The 21,333-nt window shown below is 34.9% G+C and overlaps 1 pseudogene; it reads left to right on the forward strand.

Annotated features, from left to right (window-relative positions):
* LOC144297515 (pregnancy zone protein-like) overlaps window positions 1-21,333 on the forward strand; it is a 35,767-nt pseudogene continuing 14,434 nt past the window's right edge.

Here is a 21,333-nt window from a genome sequence, read left to right on the forward strand (position 1 = left end):
ATGGAGAAAGGCAGACTTCCTTATTCATGTTTCATGCTACTTCTTGTCCTGCTCTCTACCAATGCTTCAGACCCTGCAGAACCCTAAGTCTCTTTTAAAGTCCCCTCCTTAAAAAAAATTAATAAATAAATTAAATTAAATTAAATTAAATTAAATTAAATTAAATTAAAAGTCCCCTCCTTGAATGTGAACGGGTGCAGCTACTCTGGAAAACTGTGTGGAGGTTCCTCAAAGATTTAAAAATATACCTGCCCTACGACCCAGCAATTGCACTGCTGGGGATTTACCCCAAAGATACAGATGCAGTGAAACGCTGGGACACCTGCACCCCGATGTTTCTAGCAGCAATGTCCACAATAGCCAAACTGTGGAAGGAGCCTCGGTGTCCATCGAAAGATGAATGGATAAAGTAGATGTGGTTTATGTATACAATGGAATATTAGCCGTTAGAAACGACAAATACCCACCATTTGCTTCGACGTGAATGGAACTGGAGGGTATTATGCTGAGTGAAGTAAGACAATCGGAAAAGGACAAACATTATATGGTCTCATTCATTTGAGGAATATAAAAATTAGTGAAAGGGAATAAAGGGAAAGGAGAGAAAATGAGTGAAAATATCAGTGAGGGTGACAAAACATGAGAGACACCTAACTCTGGGAAATGAACAAGGGGTAGTGGAAAGGGAGGTGGGCAGGGGGTGGGGGTGACTGGGTGAGAGGCACTGAGGGGGGCACTTGAGATGAGCGCTGGGTGTTATGCTAAATGTTGGCAACTTGAACTCCAATAAAAAATTTTTTTAAATAAAAATAAAGTCTCTTCCTTAAGAGTCTGTGCTTTATCTCCCTCTTCTTTATATCTTTGCTTTGACTTTCCCATTAAATGCTACCCTTCCATTTCTTAAAATACCTTCCAATCATAAGAGATGAATCATAAATGGGATTATTTCTTTCATTTTTTTCTACACTTCAATTTTTTTTCATTGGGTCATCATAATCAGAAATAGAATAAGCGGTCACTAGAAGGCATGATTTGATTAGACACTGAAATCTCAAATCCCACCTTCACAGAATCGTTCTTTGGGATGGAAAGCATTGGCTATAAAAATAGTTATAGTGTATAGTGGGGTGCAGTTTAATTCCTATTGTAGATCACACGGGTAGAGGAAGTATGGCTCCTTTGTTTTTTGATAATGACTGAGCCTTCAGCAGAGACCCCAGTAACTAGCCAACCAGGGAGGGGGAAAGGGAATAATTGAAAACTATTGAGTTGTAAAGTTCATGAAATCCAATAATCTAAGACTTTTCTTCCACCTCTCCCCAGTTCCTCCTCAAAGTAGGAGCTAGAAGGTTGTGACCTCCATTCCTTCCTGGTGGAGAAAAAGACTCAGAGTCTTTGGTCTGAGAGTCCTTGGTCTTCTTTGGCCACAGTTAATCTGGCTTCTCCTTACCTGCCAAAATTCATCATTTGAATCTTCAGCCATTTGTCTCAGCTTGGTCCCTTGACCAAGAAGTCCCAGAAGTCCTCTCAGGCTGACCCTCATTCATGTCAGCTGTTTTTTATCCTATAGAATCCCCAGTTTGTGACAGCAGCCTGCCTCCAATCCTGTGGCTATTCCAATACAACCTGTACTGGAGAGTCCCCTTTGGAGTTCAGAACCCTACCCACTCTGTATTCCTGACTTTAATGTAGCTACATTCCAGACTAATACAGGAGACTCCAGAGTTCTAAATGTGCAGAGGGATCAAAGGATCCTTCTCTCTGTGTTAGCTTAATCCACTTAATCCATTTGGCCCTCTCCAGGCCAAAGTACAGGAAGCAGAAATCAGAACCAATCTGCTTTCCTTTCTTCTTCAAATTTCTTCCAGGCACAATTTCCCAGTAACCGGTAGAGGTACATTTTTCTGCCATCATTCCCCTACCTCATGTACAACTGTGGATGGTATCACCTTCCACTGCATTCCACCCAGAGAGCATCTGGAAATACATGGGGGCTGTTCAGATTTCTGAATAAAGGCTAAATGGATGAAGCAAGTGGCATTTATTGGAGTTGGAAATATTAAGTGGACTGTGTTCAGTCCAACACAACATATGATCATTCTGCCCACTGAAAATTATATCTTTACATCACGTCCACCATTTGATAAAGAACAACAAACTTCATGGCCTGGTTGTCATGAACAGAAGAGATATCTTCTCATTATGCAGAAAATATCCCATATCCCTCCAGCATTATTATCCCTTGATGTGAGATATTACCCAAAAGATCCAGTAAGTGTTCTCCTTTTGCCTTCAGAGAGACAGAGGTGGCAGGGAACATGAAGAAAAAGAGAAAATTAAAAGTTATCTGTTTAATATTTGCAAAATTTAGTCACTCCTGCAAAGGCAAATATTTAAAATGCAAACATCCATTATTAAATAATATTTTAATAGTTTAATTGCTCACAGATGAAATCTTGGGCAAATTACTTAACCTTAATGAATTCCAATTTCAATATCTATTGAATGAATACTAACCAAATCTTCATGAAATAGTTGTTTGAAATATCTACTATACATGGAATTAATTTTTGAATTATGATATCAACTAGGTTTATAATTAATAATAATAATAGTATATTGAATAAAATTATAATACCCTGATGCCTTCTTTCCTATGAAGATCAAAGAACTGGAGGGAAAAACATATGGATGAGGAAGTAAAAAAAAATGATCATTTTTATCACTTACCATTTTTGAAAGAGTAGATGATTCAGATAAAAAATATCTAGATGCCAGAAAGGGATTAAATGAGAAGTACTATATGAATGATTATGGGTATGGTATTTAACTACTCTGAGCTTCTCTGCTTTAGAACAAAACCTTAGCATTTTTGCAATAAAAAAAATCTGAGATTTTAATTTCACGGCATATAGTTTTGCCAAGGCACAACTCAAAACACATACAGCATGACTAATGGGCTGGAGCAGACCACTTGGAGAATGTGAGAACCAAACTTGACTTCCAGATTCCACAACTAAACAGTCTCTGTTACTCTCTTTTACTAGTCTCATACCTATTAACTTTGAAAAATAATAAGATAGTTTTTCATGTGTCAAATTGCCTGGTTATCTTTAAGTGTCCATGTGGGAAGTAGAAGGGAAAGGATTGTAAAATAATATAAGAAAACAATAGCTCTCTTTTTTTTTTTAGTTGTAAATTAACTCTATAAATAAATGACTTAAGCCTGCAGCTATTAAATCATTAAAATTTTGAGGAGTCACATTTTATGCTGATTTAATAATTAAGCAGGGATTTTGTCTTACTCTTGTATATTAGAATTTGGGGTCTGGTGAGGACCCCATGTTTTAGCTGTCATGAACATGAAGAATGTGATGTATAGTATCATTTAGGATTGCTAGGAGGATTAATATAGAGGCTGCTTAACACAATTCCTTGCAAGTAGAAGATACGTAGGAAATACAGACTCTTTTAGCTCATAGGAATTCGGAATATGGAGAGATTATACTAAGATGACTGCTTCACCTGTTGTGTCAAAAGTGTCACTTGGGGTGGTCCCCAAAGAATGGGTAGAATTGTGACTAGAAATATGTGGGGGGTGGGGGATAGAGTAGGATATGTGAGAATATAATAGATAAAGGAAATTTATCAATAAAGTCAAGAAAGTAAACTCACAGGGATGCCTGACTGGCTGCATATGACTCTTGATCTTGGGTTTGTAAATTCAAGCCCCACACTGGGTGTAGAGATTACTTAAAGATAAAATCTTAAACAAAAATGAAAGTAACCTCACACAAAAGATTGCCCATACCTCTGAATAATTAAATACATTCAAATTATTGACAAAAATAAAAACTTGTTGATAAAAAAATTATTTATTTTGGCTAAGGCATATCTGAGGAAACTTAGAGAAACAACAAATATGTTTTCAGTGTTATATGTTATAAAGAAAATTATTTTATAATATAGATATGAGTTATTTTATATAATGGATATATGTTCACTGAAATTTTTTCAGTTGAATTTATATAAATTCAGTCATGGTGTTCATGCACAAATGATGTTTATTTGGACAGATTTTAATGAAAATCTTTTTAGAAAGTGAATAATCGCCAGCAATTTATTATATATGTACACTTTTATGGATATATATATATATGTATGCTTTTATGGATATATATATATATATATATATACTGAGGAATTCAGATATTAATGCTCTTTAACACAGAGGATACCCATAAAACTGTAACATCCTTGAAGCCAACTTCTGGCAGATTAACTATGTGGGTGAGGCACTACTCAGGAGGAAAAAATATAAATTCTTACACCAGGCAATGATAGAACTTCCATCTTACCATTGACATTTGGTATAGAACCAATTGTAGCAAGAAATACATAATGTTATGGAAAACACATTTATGGTTGAAAATGCTTGCTGTCCTCCATTTTTCTCTGATATATAGCCTTCTTCTTTTCCCAGGTAGTATGTGGTGGTGGTCCCCTCCCTGTTGAATGTACACTGGGAGCCCTGAGAAGGGCTGCCTCCTTCTGAGGTACCTGAATGAGACAGTGTCTATAAGGGCTTCCTTGGAGTCCCTCAGGGGAACCAGAGTCTCTTCACTGACCTGGTGGTGGAAAAGAACTTATTCTACTGGGTCTTCTTCACTGTGATCCTATCTGCCTGTCCTTGTTTGATACATTATATTGAATCATGGGGAGCTGATGTTGAATCCCAAAGAATGACTTTAAGAACGTTAGGGAGGACTTCTAAAAAGAGTGAGTTTTCAGCTACAAAGGAACAAAGCATGGATTTTCCACCAGCATAGGAGACAAATATTTTTCTAATGCTAAAATTCAATTTAAGTTCAACAAAATCGGGGATCCCTGGGTGGTGCAGCGGTTTGGTGCCTGCCTTTGGCCCAGGGCGCGATCCTGGAGACCCGGTTTCGAATCCCACGTCGGGGTCCTGGTTCATGGAGCCTGCTTCTCCCTCTGCCTGTGTCTCTGCTTCTGTCTCTCTCTCTCTCTATCATAAATAAATAAATTTTAAAAAAAAGTTCAACAAAATCCTATCAGCTGTAGAAAATATTATGACTTAGAGAGATTTTCTAGCTTTGATATGTCATTAAGGCCAGAGTAGCCCAATACCTAGAAAAAGATTATACAAAAGTCTCATGGTAGGACAGTATGTAGCAGAACTTTTCTCCTGTAGTGAGACATTAGGTGTCTTTGTCCTCTGAATGTATAAATGGTGCAAGATGCTCAAGGCAAACATCCAGTACCTCTTGAAGTTTGCCCAGCCGAGATATTCAGCTATCATATTCTCCCACGTTTTTACAGAGGCTTCTTTCCATTCCTTCACAATATATATAAATATGATTTAATAACTATATATATATATATATATAACTATGATTTAAAACTAGAGTTCCAGGTAAACTATCTGAAGATATGGGTCCCACTTATGGCTGTTCTCACTGATATATCTCCCCTATATCTTATATTATTATCTTCAGTCATATTGTAGAAACATTTTTACTAATCTAGCCCTTTGTGAAGCTGAAAGAGAGTTTGAAAACAGTAATGAATAAAAGATTTGGAGGGAGAAGACTGTGTAATTCCTCAGCAATATTCTTCGTTTGTTAGCTCCCAAAGATCTTGTCCTCTTCAGAGGTGGCATTCCTCACTGTCCAGATAAAGGGACCAACACAATATTTTAGGAAGAGGAGCACAGTGTTGGTAAAGAATACTCAAAATCTGATCTTTGTCCAGACAGACAAACCCATCTATGAACTAGGACAGAAAGGTATGTAGGAAAATTCCACTATTTGGGGCAACACTGAAGAAGAAAGGCCACCTCTCAGCAGGTTTTGCAACCAGTCATCAAAATCCCTATCTCTGAGCCTCCTGCCTTATTACTCACATTACCTGCTTTATCATGTATGAGTCTGACTAGGGAATTTGTTTTTCAGCAAAATACCGTATTGTCTCTGTGGATGAGAACTTTCATCCCCTAAATTAACTGGTAAGTATCTCAAGAGTTATGGTTTTGGTGGGGGGTAGGATGGGAGTACTCCTCCAAAAGGGTGCAGGAAGGTCCAGGAAAAGCAAGAAGACAAAAGACATTCCTTTAGGAACCTGGGCTCCAGCCGCACCACAGATTTAGATTCTTGTGCATAATTGAAGGGTGAGAGATGCAGAAGCTGTTTCTCTTATAATAGCAACTAATCATTCAACAATAGCTACATTTATTGCCATGAGCACAATACATTAAACATAATGAAGAGACACAATAAAAAGTTAGGTTATCCATACCCATACTCTCAAGAAGTTTATGACTAAAGCACAAAGAGTTTCACTGATTCTGAATATATATAGATATATAGATATACACATACAATAGACAATATCATAACATATGGTATAAAGTATATTAATATATAATGTAACATAGATATAGTATAGAATATATATTATGTATAAATATTTTGGTTTTGCTGATCAAGTGTCCCTTCTTCTAATTAGCTTTCAACAAAGCAAGGAAACAAAGCTTCTTTAAAAATGCAATTTTAGGGGCCACCTGGGTGGCTCAATTGGTTAAGCATCTGCCTTTGGCTCAGGTCATAATCCCAGGATCCTGGAATCAAGCCCCACATTGGGCTCCCTGCTTAGTGAAGAGTCTGCTTCTTCCTGTCCCCCTGCCATTCCCCCTGCTTGTGCTCTTTGCTCTTTCTCTCTCTCTCTCTCTCTCCCTAATTAATAAAATCTTTTTAAAAATTAAATTAAATTAAAAAGCAATTTTTAAGTTAGAAAAAATATGCTTAGTTAACAGTTAACCAAGTCATTCTGGAATTCTATTCCTATTTGGTCTAAATTATAATGACATATCACTCTATTAATATCTATTAACATCCATTTCCTAATGTATATAAGTAAACAATATAGTCATGTTCTTTACTATATATTACTGGTAAATAATATTAATAAGCTAATAAATATTAATAAATTAATACAAGTTATTCACCTATAATATTTTCCAGAGAAATAGGAACACAATGATTGCTGTGGAAATACATTATTTATGCTTTTCTTAGAACTATTTACTGGTTTCCCTAAGCAATTTTATTTCTTCAATATTGCAGGCTAAATTTTGTTATATCTTACTACAGATACTATTTTTCCTGAGTAAGCTATTGGATCATAAGTCTGAAATCATAGCCTTTGGTGAAATTCTAATCACATCTCTTCTTTCCTTTTTTCAGATAGATTCCATTGATATACCTTGAGGTAAGCAACGGAGAGAGTCTTGTAATGGAAATCAGCACATATAAGGTTACAAGTTCTGACATTCCTTACAGATGAATCACTATTAAAAAAATCTTTCAGATCTAAAATTTCCAACTCCCAGGTGTCAGGTTTATTCTGTTTTATCTTTTTTCTGTGTTTATCTCTTTTGAAGACAATGCCAGTTACCAACCCCAAAGTCATTTGTTTGCTTTAAGGATTATTATGACTGCGTAACTATTTACCTCCAGGACCCAAAAAAGAAATTGAGTTGGACAACTGCAGAGTCTCAGGTTGGAGAGTGGCCTCCAACAGCTGGTCTTTACCCTCTCATGTGAGCCCATTCAGGACTTTTACAAGGTGGTGGTACAAAAGGAATCAGACGAAAGGACAGAGCACCCCTTTACTGTAGAATTTGGTATGGATACTGAAAAATGAAAAGGCCATAACTTTTTGGTTCATACCATGCACTCACTTAGACTTTCTCTATCTCCCATAGGTATGTTAAACGTGGTTTATTTTTATGTAAAGATTGTATTTATTTATTCATGAGTAACACAAAGAGAGAGGCAGAGAGAGAAGCAGGCTCCAGGCAGGGAGCCTGATGTGGGACTTGATCCCAGGACTCTAGGATCACACCCTGAGCTGAAGGCAGCCGCTTAACCATTGAGACACCCAGGTGTACCTTAGAATCAGCTTGAGCTGTTTGTAAAGCCATTGTAATTCGTAACCAGAAGCTCACAAGAGCTTGATTTTCAGTAGCAAGTTACACTTTGCCAAGTATCAAAATTCTTATTTCAGTGGAGCCAGCATCTTTTGTTAGTGTCATCAAGATCTGCTGTGACCACAAAGTCAGATCATTTTGCATGAATTGTTAAAATTTACCATCTTAAAGTTGGCACTTGAAAAAAGCATCCAGCATTTCAGGGTATTATTTTGGGAAATGTTATAGACATGAGATATTTGTATTTCCATTAAATGTTTACCAGCTTCCCTATTTCCATTATCTCTATCAACAGTACTTCCCAAGTTTGAGGTCCAAGTTCAGATGCCAAAGATAATCAATATCCTGGATGAAAAAGTGAATGTATCAGTACATGGGATGTGAATTAAATTGCTTTTGTCTGAAATTTCATATTTTGCCTCAATTTTGAGAGATTACTTGGCCAGGTACATAATACAAATCAATTTTCCACAGAATTTTAAAAATTATTTCAATGACTTATCTTGACCGCCTATTATTAAAAATTTCAAATACACAAAAGAATAGAGGCATCCTAATCATGATTTTACAATTAACATCTGTCTATATTTGCTGCATTTTTTTTTTTGCTTTAACATTTCAGGATAAACTACAAAGATCATGAATTGTGTGCCCTAGATGCAGTACTATGTACCTCTAAAAATTGCTAACATTTTCCTACATAGTCATGATGCCATTATCACACCTTACAAAATTAAAAGTAATTTTCCAATACTAATCCTTATTTTACACTCAAGTTCCCTCAATATTTCTAAGAATAGTGTTTACTCATTTAGCTTTTGATTACTATGACTCATATGTACCCCATAAAGCTTTCCCCCCATAGCTTTGATAGAAATGTTATCATTTAGATCTTACATTTAAGTCTTTATTTTGAACCAACTTTTGTGTATGATGTAACATAAGGGTTTAATTTCATTCTTTTTTTTTTTTTTAATTTCATTCTTTTGCATGTGGATATCCAGTCTTCCCAATACTTTTGTTGAAGATACTATCCTTTCCTCCTTACTGTGTATTCTTGGCATCCTTATCCAAAACCAATTTAAAAAAAAAAGAATTTAATTTATAGAAATGAATTTATTTCTTGGCTTTGTTCCATTGATCTACATATCCATCTTCATGCCAGGACCATACTGTATTAAACCAGGAAGTGTGATGTCTTCAATTCCTGTAAAGAATGCTATTAGGATTTTGATAGAGATTGTATTGAATCTAGAGAGTGCTTTGGGTAATATGGATATTTTAATATTGTCTTCCAATCTGTGAGCATAGGATGTCTTTTCATTTATTTGTGATTACTTTCATTGATGTTTTGTAGTTTTCAGTGAACAAGTCTTCCACCTCCTTGGTTAAGTATGTTACTAAGTCTTCTTTTTGTTGCTATTATAAATAGGATTGTTTTCTTCATTCTTTTTCATGTAGCTCATTGTTAGTGTACAAAAACATATTTGGATTTGTATGTTGATTTTGTATGCTGAAATTTTATGGGATTTGTTTATTAGTTCTAATAGTTTTTTTAATGAAGTCATTAGAGGGGTTTCAATATATAATATGTCCTCTGCAAAGAGTGATAAGTTTTACTTCTTTTCTGATTTGGATGACTTGTTTTTTGGTATGTGTTCCTTTTTTTATTTGAGTTGAGTTGAGTGGACACATAATGTAACATTAGTTTCAAGTGTACAACACAGGGATTCAACATTTATATGTTATGCTGTGCTCACTCCAAGTGCAGCTACCATTCGTCACCATTCAACACTATTACAATACCATTGACTATATTCCCTGTGCTGTGCCTTTTATTCCCATGACTTATTCATTCCATAACTGGAAGACTGCATTCTGCATTTCCTTTCACCTATTTTGTCCAACCCGTCTGGCAATAATTAATTTGTTCTCTGCGTTTTGTAAGTCTGATTCTGCCTTTTGTTTATTTATTCATTTGTTTTGTTTTTTAGATTCCATTTATAAATGAAATTATACAGAATCTCTCTTTCTCTGTCTGACGTATTTCATTTAGCATAATACCCTCCAGGTTCAAACACGCTATTGCAAACGAAAAGACTTCATCTTTTTTATGGCTGAGTCATATTCTACTGTGTATATACATATATCTTCTTTATCCATTCATCTCTCGATGGACACTTGGGTTGCTTCCATACCTTGGTTATTTAAGAAAATGCTGCAATAAATATGGTGATGCACATACCTTTTCAAATTAGTATTTTTATTTTCTTTGGATAAATATCCAGTAGTGGAATTTTGGGCCACATGGTAATTCCATTTTTAATTTTTTTGAAAACCTCCTTAGTTTTCCACAGTGGTTGTACCAATTTACATTTCCACCAAGAGTGCACAAGTATTCCTTTTCTGCAAATCTCTGCCAACACTGGGGTATAATATTCTAAATATGTCTCTTAAGACCATACAGTCTCTAAGGTTGTTCAGTCTCACTGCTTCCTTATTGAATTCCTATCTGGATAGTCTTGTCTATTATTGAAATACTGCAGTATTATTGTATTGTTGTCTGTTTCTCCTTTATGTTTCAGCAGTGTTTGCTTCATATATTTAAGTGCTTTGATGCTGGGTGCATATATATTTATAATTGCTATATCTTTTTGGCGAATTGACCCTTTTATCATTGTATAATTTCTTCTCTGTCTCTTTTTTTTTTATAATGTTTTCTTTTTTTTTTAATTTTTATTTATTTATGATAGTCACACAGAGAGAGAGAGAGAGAGGCAGAGACACAGGCAGAGGGAGAAGCAGGCTCCATGCACCGGGAGCCCAACGTGGGATTCGATCCTGGGTCTCCAGGATCGCCCTGGGCCAAAGGCAGGCGCCAAACCGCTGCGCCACCCAGGGATCCCTCTTCTCTGTCTCTTGTGATAGTTCTCAACTTAAAGTCAATTTTGTGTGATGTTAGTATAACCACCCCTGATCTTTTTTGGTTATCATTTTTATGGAACATCTTTTTCTATCCCTTCACTTTCATCTTCTGCGTGTCCTTAAATCTAAAGTGTTTCTCTTGTATGTAGCATATTGTTGGATCTTACATTTTTATCCATTTTCCCTATTTTTTTACTGGATAATTTAATCTGCTACATTTAAAGTAATTATTGATAGTGAAAGACTTACTAATGCTAGTTTTGAAAATGTTTTCTGTCTTGTAGCATTCCCTTCTTTAACCTTTTGCAATTGCAAATAACTCTTATATGTTCATTTCAGCTTTGAGAATTAAAACTCATTTCCTACAAATCATCAGTAGCAGAGGGAGCATGCAGGGAAAAATAAAAAAACAGAAAACAAAGCAAAACAAAACAAAAAAATATGCCCATCTAAATATTATATACTGAAAGCATCAAAGCATCTGGACCTTTGCCTCAATTCTGTCTTGAAGTAATGACCAAGGAATTATTTGTCTAATTTAATGGCATCTGAGTACTGATATCTGTATCTTAGAAAAGGGTTTCAGAATAAGTTGCTCTGATTATGTTTTTTATTAGAAGTTATATTGGATGCATTTACAAATAGAAAAGTAATGCCCAAAGCAAACCAATTATTAATTGTTCTGTTAAGAGAAAGAACTAAGAGAAATATGGAGTATACACACACACAATTTTTTATATGCCTTATGGTTGTTAGGTTTTATCAGGACTCTCTCTCTCTCTCTCTCTCTCTTTCTGTGTGTGCATGTTATTATGTTGGGTTTATTATTTCTATTATTTATTTATCTATGTTCAATTTATTACCTAAGTTTTCTCACCTGGTATAAACAACAAGTTTTTGTTTTATAATGACAGAATAAAAAGACTGATAAAAAGTAAATAGTTTAAAAGGAAGAATTTTTTTAATCATGAAGGAAATTTGATTGTACATTGAAGCAAAAATGCCTTAATGAGTAGTACCTCTTGATAAATATATTTTCCAGATATATTTCAACTGATATGAACCCAAAATAATAAAGAAGTGCAAGGAACTGCAGAAAAAAATTGTTTGGGCTGTGGTGGAAAATGTAGATACCTTTCCTCAGTTCTTGATTTATTTCTTATGTGACAGATACACCTATGGGAAACCTGTCCCAGGACTTGAGACTGTAAGCATGTGCAGAAAATTATTTCATTCTGCTTACTGTCAAAAACAAGAATTCTGCGAGAAATTCAGTCAACAGGTTAGTTTAGTGTTCTCTCTAGGCACTATCATTGTTGACAACAATTGAGCTACCCCATTTTATTAAATGGAAAGAAGACATTGGAGTAAGCTTGTCCCAAAATATTTCCCACCAAAAAAGAAAAAGAATTTCTATTTTTTGTCAATAAAATTCTCATTTTGCTGACTAACCCTTAGAGATTATAAAACAGATGTGAATATTAAACTTCTGAAGATAAATTAACATGTTTAACCCAAAGAAGTCATCTCGGCATCGGAAAGAAAATAATAGATTTGGTGACTATTGTCTTAATCAGTATGGTATTTATCAATTTTTTTTAATTTCTCTCAGCTTAACAGCAATGGCTGCATCATCCAACAAGTAAAATCAAACTTACTCCAGATTAAAAATATGGGTTATGAAATGCAACTTACAGTGGAAGCCAAGACCAGAGAAGAGAGAACAGGTTTGAACTCTAAATTAATATAGGGAGTGAAACAATAAACATTTGTTTGTTTTCCATAACAAAATAAGGGTCATAGGAAGGTGGAAGGAAATTAATTTTAAGACTAAAGTAACTTCCAAGAATACTTACTCTTCTCTACATATTTTTAGAACCAGTATTTACTGGTTATGAGACCTGTGAAATCACAAACATTGTAACCAGACTCAGATTCGTGAAAGTGGATTCGAACTTTAGACGAGGAATTCCCTTCTTTGGACAGGTAGAGTATATTGCAATTCACAAAAAAGGAAGTATCCAGTTGTACCTACCTTCAGGGCACAATGATATAACCTACATCTAGTTAGTGATATCAATTAATTACTATGACCCAAACCATGAAACCAGTAAAACTACTTTCCTTTGTAAATATCACTGATATTACAGAGGTATTATTTCTTTTTAGAACATGTAGCTAATGAAAATGCTTAATGTGATATGAGTTAGTTATTGTGTCAAATCTCTTCTACCACGTATCTAACAATAAAGATATTTCTGCCAATCTCCAGCCAGCTTCAGAATTTTAAGAGAATTTCTCAAAAATTATTCTAAATTTATGGCTATCAGTATTCTCCTGTATACTTGCTGTTCTATTTAGAAATGAATAAATAAGCGGTTTTATTTTTAATTTTTTCTTTTTCAAATTTTTATTTAAATTCTACTTAATTAACATATAGTGTAATATTGGTTTCAGGAGTAGAATTTAGTGGTTCATCACTTAAATATAATACCCAGTGCTCATCACAAGTCCTTAAACCCATCACCTATCTAGCACATGCCCTACCCATCACCCTCCATCAACCCTCAGTTTGTTCTCTGTCATTAAGACTATGTTATGGCTTGCTTCTCTCTCTCTCTTTTTTTTTTTTGCCTTCCCGTATGTTTAGACTAGATATGTGTAGTTTTATTCTTAGACATAAGAACTATAATAGTGTACACTTTGTGGCTATTATTAAATTATTTTCATATTTACAGTATACACTTTAATTTTAACTAATAATTTTACCCCTTTTACAAGTACTTATCATTAATTATCCATTTTATAAGTATTTCTTTAAAACTACTTATAATTTTTCTCAAAAAGAAACATTTTTTAAGGGGTTGCTTACGTGGTTTGTTTCAGGAGATGAAAAAGACTTGAGGATCCAAAGAGAAGGTAAAAAAAAAAAAAGGTGAAAGACATGAGGATACAAATAGGAAAAAAATCGATTTTGTAGTAAACATGGAAGTGTTGTTTTCAGGATTTGCATTTGCTTTTGCTTTTGCCTTCAATTATGGAAGCAAAGGAATTTGTTCCCATGAGTTCTGTCTTCTCTGAGTATTATCCACATAACTTATCAAATTCTTTTCTTCTTTAGGTGCTTCTGATAGATGGGAAAGATGTGCCTATCCCCAATAAACGTATCTTTATCTCTACAAGTGAAGCAAATTATCTTTACAACACAACTACCAATGAACAGGGTCTTGTTCAGTTTTCAGTCAATACTACTAATATCATGGCTAACAAAATTTCTGTCATGGTAAGTATGAGAGAAAAAAAAAACACCTGAGGACAAAGAGAAACCTTAGTATACCAATCATTGATTCAGAAGTAAAGAAGCACACATATTGTACTTAAGAGAGAGAAATAAGAAGCTGCCCAATTTAGAGATAAACTTGGAGATTAAAATTTTCATTAAAAAACACAAAAGCATTAGAAGATACCGTCAGTGTCTGATCATTTCATTAGCATTATCTTTAAATTTTTATGTATTATGCAAAAAAAATCTTATTGGATTTTGTCCTAAACCATATCAGTTCTTCAATAGATAAGTAATTCATGTAATTTGAATTATGTTTTAAATTTATTTTTTTTCTCTATATGCACTCAGATAATTTTAAAAGTGATTAAGAACCCACATACATACTTAAAATATATTGCCTAATGAAGATGATCAAAAGATTTCTACAACCAAAAAGATTTTATGCTTTTAATCACAAGCAAAGTAGTGGTAAAACACAATGATTTATTGATTCCAGCCTAGATAAATAGCATTTAAATTATTTCCATTTCCCAAAGTCTAAATGTTAGTTCCATTTAAAATATGGAATTAAAAATAAATAAATAAAATATGGAATGATGCTTAATGTTTTCTTTGTGATAGATACCTCCTCTTCACTAGCATTGCAAAGATGAGTGTCCCTATATTTGAAACTCTATAATGATAGAGTTAACAGGACTGTAAATTAGTATGATATATTTAAGAGCAATAATTAAAAAAAAAAAACAGGAACTTTATCATGAAAGCAAAAAGAAAGGCCCACAAAATACATCTAGTAAATTCAGAAAAAGAAAATAAATGTACCCATAAAACAGGGGAGGAGCAACCACTGCAGGGGAAATAAATGGAATTATCTACTAAAGAACATTTTTTTGTATATTTTTTATTGGAGTTCGATTTGCCAACATATAGTGTAACACCCAGTGCTCATCCTGTCAAGTACCCCCTTCAGTGCCCGTCACCCGGTCACCCCAACCGCCTGCCCACCTCCCCTTCCACTACCCCTTGTTTGTTTCCCAGAGTTAGGAGTCTCTCATGTTCTGTCACCCTCTCTGATTTTTCCCACTCATTTTCTCTCCTTTCCCCTTTAATCCCTTTCACTATTTTTTATATTCCCCATATGAGTGAAATCATATAATGTTTGTCCTTCTCCGATTGACTTACTTCACTCAGCATAATACCCTCCAGTTCCATCCATGTCGAAGCAAATGGTGGATATTCACCCTTTCTAATGGCTGAGTAATATTCCATTGTACATATATAGACCACATCTTCTTTATCCATTCATCTTTTGATGGACACTGAGGTTCCTTCCACAGTTTACCTATTGTGGACATTGCTGCTATAAACATTGGGGTGCAGGTGTCCTGGTGTTTCACTGCATCTGTGTCTTTGGGGTAAATGCCCAGCAGTGCAAATGCTGGGTCGTAGGGCAGGTCTATTTTTAACTCTTTGAGGAACCTCCACACAGTTTTCCAGAGTGGCTGTACCAGTTCACATTCCCACCAACAGTGCAAGAGGGTTCCCCTTCCTCCACATCCTCTCCAACACTTGTTGTTTACTGTCTTGTTAATTTTCCCCATTCTCACTGGTGTGAGGTGGTATCTCATTGTGGTTTTGATTTGTATTTCCTTGATGGCAAGTGATGCGGAGCATTTTCTCATGTGCTTGTTGGCCATGTACATAGGGACATCTCTAAGGAAAATATATTTCATATATTCTAATCAAGTTTACAAACCTATTGAGTTATCACTTTTACAGAGTATGGGGTTAAATGTGTTCACCAATTCTAAAATCTGAAAACCAAAGTCATATTCACGATCCATCCACCTGTAGGAACAGAAAGGCACCATTGCTCACAGGTAAAATGGCAAATTGCTTTCAATTTTGTATTACAACCAACAATATTACTTTGAAGAAAAAAATGAGGTAGTGTAGCCTTATCTCCATTTTATACATAGAGAAACCAATATTCAGATAAAATGTTTTTTTGCTGTGATTATTTAGCTGGTAAATGGCATAGCCAGAACTGCCCAGAATGTTTTAAAATGAGTCAGATACATTAGGGCACAAAATCAGATGAAACACAAGATTCTACTGTATGATATGAAAGGAAAAAAGTTTACAATGTAGGGAGAGAATAATTCTAACTATAGAATCAAGAAACATTTATAAGGCTGGTGTATCTTAAAGAGTAGAATGGAGGAGAAAAGGCCTCCCGGTTTAAAAAAAAAAAAAAAAAAAGCGCCATCTTCACACTAATGGCAGCAAAACCTCCTAATCCAATGCCAAAAAATAAAAAAAATAAAAAAAATAAAACATCAAATTATGCAGCCTCTTCCTACACCCTTAAATTCCCCATTTAAACATATGTCCCAATCCCAAGGTCAATTTATACTTGCAGCCATTAACCAATACTTTTTTCTTCCTTTCTCCCATGATTCTGACTATCCATTTTTCCAAGATATTCTTGTCTATTTTTTTGAAGATTAACATCATTTGAGTTTTGGACTATAAACAGGTTTTACGTGTCAATGGGCATGTAATGCCTCTTCTCTACACTTGTCAAGTCCTTCATCAACAACTTGAAGGAATTTGCCTGAAGGCTCTTCAAGGCCTTTCAAAATACCCAATAAAATAACAAAATGTAAAGTACCAAAACAATTTCAGGATTTAGACTGCTTAAAAATTGTTCCCTCTGTTCTGAGAAATTGAGCCTACGTGTAAGGCTAATTACACCTCCATAAACCAACCCTATCATGAAGAAAACAAAGCTATTGGCTTACTTTTAAAAGACCATAGACTATTTTTCTCAATAACACAAGTAAATTCCAAACAGTTTTCCAGAGATGGTAAATATGATTTTGTCAGGTAACTTATGTTATATAAATGATAGAGAATATGAAAAAGGAAAATAACCATGAATGTTACAAAAAAATAAGTTCAAGTTTAAACCATGAAAGTTTGAGGGGGAAGCAGATTTTTTGGAAATTGATAAGGATGGAATTGTAGGCATATGATAGAACTCAAAAAGAAACTTATAAAAAGTATAGATATAAATAACTGAAAATTTAAAAATAAATAAATAAATAAAATAAAAATAAAATAAATAAATAACTGAGAATTGAAACAGGTAGATATAGTGAATGATAAATGGATAGATATAAATGAATCAAGTATATGGTGCAATGGAAGAGGTACAAAAACTAGACTATTTTGTAAAAGTTCTTGAAAATAATTTGAAGAACACAAAACCTATTCCCATGTCTATTTGGAAAGCCATCATACAACCTCAAAGGGTTTGATGACACAGAACAATATACATGGAGAATAAAACTTTAATAATGTCCCTAGCATGAGAGAGAGAGAGAGAGGGAGAGCATGGTTCATCTAAAAAAGACACTAAAATCATGTTAGACAATGATAGAAATGATTGAGCCTGAAACTGCAAAAATTAAGAAATTATAAAAATTTGAGTTATTATTCATTCATGTGTTCCATGAATATTCACTGAACACTTACTGACCTACTTTCTGGACATATAAAAAATATTGAGAACAAAAATCTTCACCTTTTTGAAGGTTATGTCCTAATGGGCACAGAAGGAATATAAACAAAATAAGCAAGTATATTATATAGTCTAGTAGAAGATGATAAAGGCTATGGGAAAAGTTAAAAGAGAAAATAGAATATTGAGATTAAAGTAGTTGTAAGTTTCAATAAAGTGCTCAGTGACTATCCCACGAAGAGAGTGAAATTTGAGCTAAGGGAGAGAACTAAGAGACTCCTCTGGAAGAAGAGTATTTCAGTCTTAGACAGCAACACCAATAACAGAAAATGCCTGTGGAGTGCTTACTCTGTCTTGGAGACCAATGAGATGTAGATAGATGATAGATGGCCTTATTGAGATGTAACTGACATATAACATTTTATATATAAGTTTAAGGTGTACAAGGTGCTTATCTGATACACTTATTTTTTAGGCGGGGCAGAGGGAGAGGGAGAGGATTTCAAGCAGACTCCCCACTGAGCACAGAGCCCAATGCAGAGCTCAGTCTCCCCACCCTGAGATAATGATCTGAGCCAAAACCAAGAGTTGGACACCTAACCACTGAGCCACCTAGGTGCACCTTGATGCACTTGTATATTGCAAAATGATTATCACCACAGCATTAACTAAAATTTCCATCACCTCAAAATTTCCATTTAAGTTTTTATTTTAATTCCAGTTAGTTAACATACAGTTAACTAATACAACATACAGTTATATTAGTTTCAGGTGTAGAATTCAGTGATTTCATCACTTCCATACATCACTCTGCACTCATCACAAGTGCCCTCCTTACTCCCCATTATTTATTTCACCCATCCCCCCAACCACCTCCCCTCTGGCAACCATCAGTTTGTTCCCTACAGTTAAGTCTGTTTCTTAGTTTGTCTCTCTCTCTCTCTCTCTTTTTTTTCTTTTGCTTGTTTGTTCTGTTTCTTAAATTCCACATATGAGTGAAATCATATGGTATTCATCTTTGTCTGACTGCCTTAGGAATATTATTCATCCATTAAAAAATGAAATCTTGCCATTTGCAACAACATGGATGGAGCTAGAGAATAAGTGCTAAGCAAAATAAGTCAATCCATTTCTTTTTTATGGTTATCACCACTTTTCAAATGGAAAAACTGAACTCAAAAAGGCTAAGTAACTCAGGCCATTAAGATGCCATAGCCAGGAAGATATGGAATGGAGATGGACTCAATCCTGGCTGTTTGACTCCAGATCCATGTTTTCTAACCTCTATGCTATTCTGTCTCTCAAAGGCTCTACATGAGAGTTTGTCTGGAATGTTCTAAGAATAAGGAAACCAGTGTGGTTGGAACAGTGAATAAAGGGAGAGCAATTGGAGAGAGAGATCAATGGAATAATTGAGGCCAAATTGTGGAGGGCTTTCTAGGTCATTGTAAGAATTTGAACTTTTACTCTACGTGAGATGGGAAGACTTTCAGAAGGGGTGGTGAGGTGATCTCTAAGGATCTTATAAGGATCACACTAAATACTGCATTTAGAAGAAAATTAAACTTTGAGTTTTTATACTTTTTTGCTTGAAAGTAGCAATGGCCAAAAAAAATGTATACAAGTATTACAAAGCTGGGTTGAGTGGCCCTTTAACAGCCATGAACAGAATGTCCAGTAGAAAGTATTTTGTGATCAGCAAGGAAATAAAATATTAGTGGGAGTGTCCAGTGATCAACACAATTTTGATGAAGTCAGATGGGAAAAAGAAGCAAAATTATAGTAACATTTTGTCTTGGAAAATTATTCTAAAGGCATTTACAGTAGAGTTTATGAGTTGTGACATAAGGAAGAATAGAATTTTAATGTCAACATTGTGAAAGGATCAGTAGAAAGTCAAGTTGACCTTGACACTGAGATGATAAGGAAAATATAGTTATTATCCAATAAATGGAGTTAAAAATAACACATTAAGCCATAATTAACTGCAATAGCTAGAGAAGTTGAAGGGTCTTTGATATCTGGAGCAGGAAAGAGAAAATAGTTTATTTAGATGCATCAATTAGATAAACTTGAGTAGTAATAATCCACTTACATATTCAACACAAGAGTAAAGACAGAGACAATAGAGTAATATCACTGTAAAACCAAAGTCAGAGATAGAGATGGCTACCACTTGGAAGGACAAAAGGGAAAGAAGTTGTATGATATTTATTTAAAAAGATTAGTACTGATGCTTTTCACAGTTGAGCAAGGTATTGAGGTAAAATGTCTGGCAATGTTTTTCCTTATAAATATACTGTCACAAAGGCAATTCTGAAATATCAGATGGGGTACTTGGATGGAAAGCCTCAGTCAAACTTAATTTATAAGCATGATTTCAGGCACAACATATAACCAAAAAGGCTTCGTGTTTAGATCTCTACCCCCCTCACTTTTGTAAATAATTTCTATCTCCATCATAGAGCTATACCAAATGGAAATGTCTCTCTTTGGCATCTTGAATTTTTCATTCCTCCTTCCCAAGATATAAAGAGAATAAGATCTAATGCTCTAGCCTTGTAATCAAGAGAACAACGAGTTTAAAGGCTTCAATACACTGCAAAGAGTTGATATTATTAACTTCTGTTCACCACATTGGTAATTCAGACAACTGAACACATGTTGCCTAAAGAGAGTTTTACATTTTCTGTTCAATCCTTCTTATGGAGGAAACAATACTCTGTGACCTAGAAAACCCACTATTTCTCCCACAAACCATAAATGCATCCCCAAGTTATCTTGTCCTACAAGCCTCACTCGAGAACTATGCTACCTCTAGGATATATGAAATTTCTACCTTTAACAAAGACTCCTGTCTGCTCAAAGAATAAGGGCTTAACAAGTTATTTCCAAAATTCTGCAACTCTTAAGAGACTATCTGAGCAGGAAAACTGAAAATTTGCTCTTCTAAGCCTTGCACATGCACCATGAAATGAATGGATGCTTTTTCTTTAACTAAATTGTAATTTTACCTTATTTTAATAGCAGGAATGGCAGCAAGTCCATATTTTGGACTCAATTTCACTCATCTAATATAATGTCCAAAAATAATATGCAAAGTCCAGAGCCAATCTCTGAAACACTGAGACCTGGATCTAGGAGTTGGTGGTGAAGTAAGTACCTTCACTCTCCTCCATTTGCCTTGGGTGAGGGAATGCGGATCCTCCAGCATTTTCAACTCCAAGATAATCTTTCTGAGAAGCTCAACCTCTCAGCCTTTCAGAATGAGCCTAAGAAAATGCCTTTATTATATAGGCTTATTAGTAAAATTGTCTCAGAGATGAACAATTCTAAAAGAATTATTCATGAGACTGCCAGAAAACAGATATGGGTGCTAAAATTATCGAAATGAGGAATAGAAAAAATAGTGAAAGGGAATAAAGGGGAAAGGAGAGAAAATGAGTGGGAAAAATCAGAGAGGGTGACAGAACATGAGAGACTCCTAACTCTGGGAAACGAACAGGGGGTGGTGGAAAGGGAGGTGGGTGGGGGGTGGGGGGGACTGGGTGACGGGCACTGAGGGGGGCACTTGACGGGATGAGC

Source organism: Canis aureus, chromosome 25, assembly GCF_053574225.1.
Source record: "Canis aureus isolate CA01 chromosome 25, VMU_Caureus_v.1.0, whole genome shotgun sequence".
In the NCBI taxonomy this organism is placed as follows: Eukaryota; Metazoa; Chordata; class Mammalia; order Carnivora; family Canidae; genus Canis; species Canis aureus.